This window comes from Perognathus longimembris, chromosome 10, assembly GCF_023159225.1.
Source record: "Perognathus longimembris pacificus isolate PPM17 chromosome 10, ASM2315922v1, whole genome shotgun sequence".
In the NCBI taxonomy this organism is placed as follows: Eukaryota; Metazoa; Chordata; class Mammalia; order Rodentia; family Heteromyidae; genus Perognathus; species Perognathus longimembris.
The window spans coordinates 36,029,807-36,031,315 of NC_063170.1; the positions used below are offsets into that span (position 1 = coordinate 36,029,807).

Below are 1,509 nucleotides of genomic sequence, written 5' to 3' on the forward strand. Positions count from 1 at the left end.
ATATTCACATACAGAAAGTAGGTACTGGTCTTTCACTCTGTACTAATGTCAATTGAAATAGAAGAAAGTCCTTAATATGGCACACACTTTGAAACTACTACAGGAAATGATAGGGAAAAGGCTAAAACATATTGGCATAGGAAGTCACTTGCTGAATAGATCTCTAATCTCTAAAAGAATAAGAATAAGATTTAACAAATGGGATTGCTTCAGACTTAAAGTCTTCTGCACAGTAAAGGAAAGAGTCACTAAAGAGAAAGGCTACAGATAATTTTTTTTAAATTTTTTATTATAAAACTGATGTACAGAGAGGTTACAGTTTCATACGTTAGGCATTGGATACATTTCTTGTACTGTTTGTTACCTTGTCCCTCATACCCCCCTCCCCCTCCCCCTTTCCCCCCCTGAGGTGTTCAGTTCGCTTACACCATACAGTTTTGCAAGTATTGCTTTTGTTGTTGTTTCTCTTAATTTACCCTTTGTCTCTCAATTTTGGTATTCCCTCTCAATTTCCTAATTCTAATACCAGTATACACGGTTTCCAATATACTCAGATAAGATTACAGAGATAGTGTAGGTAAAATCCAAGAAGGTGATACAAGAACATCATCAACAGTATAAACTACAGAAAAATATGGAACGCTTCACGAATTTGCGTGTCATCCTTGCGCAGGGGCCATGCTAATCTTCTCTGTATTGTTCCAATTTTAGTATATGTGCTGCTGAAGCGAGCACTACAGATAATCTTTGTCAGCTAAACATCTGAAAAGGGATTATAACCAGAATATAGAAAGAGCTCAGAAAACTAAACTCCCGAAGAATCAGCAACCCAATTAACAAATTGGAAGATGAATGGAACAGACATTTCTCAAAAGAAGATGCACAAATGTCCATTAAATATATGAAGTAATGCTCAACATCACTGGCTACAAAGAAAATGCAAGTCCAAATGACATTATTTCATCTCACTTTAGTCAAAACGGCAATCATCAAGAATACAAACAACAAATGTTAGTGATGAGAGGGAAAAGGAATCCTTATACAATGTTGGTTAAAATGTAAAATAGTGCAACCGACTATAAAAATCAGTTTGGAGGTTTCTCAAAAGGAAAAAAAACCCACAAAAACAAAAATAGGATTACCATGCAATCCAACGTTACCCCTCTTGGGGACAGATTAAAAGGATGTAAGTCAGAATACAACAGAGGCACCTGCACACTCACAGTCACTATTCACAACAGCCAAGCTATGGGATTCATTCAGATGTCCTACAACCAATGAATACATCAAGAAAATGTGGTACACATACACAATGGAGACTTGTTTAGCAATAAAAAATGAAATTATGCAAGGAAATAAATATCACTTGAGATAATCATGTTAAAAAAAGTAAGCCAGGACAAAAGGAACATGCCTTCATATGTGTGTGTGTATGTATATATATGTTAGGCTTAATAGATAAATATATACATACACACATACAGGATTATATATAATACCTATATATAA

The 1,509-nt window shown here is 34.9% G+C and overlaps 1 non-coding gene across 1 annotated transcript; it reads right to left on the bottom strand.

Annotated features, from left to right (window-relative positions):
- Positions 1-628: 628 nt before the first annotated feature.
- LOC125358913 lies at positions 629-735 on the bottom strand. The gene has a single exon (XR_007212433.1). It is a non-coding gene; the product is annotated as a U6 spliceosomal RNA (small nuclear RNA).
- Between the last annotated feature and the right edge of the window lie 774 nt (positions 736-1,509).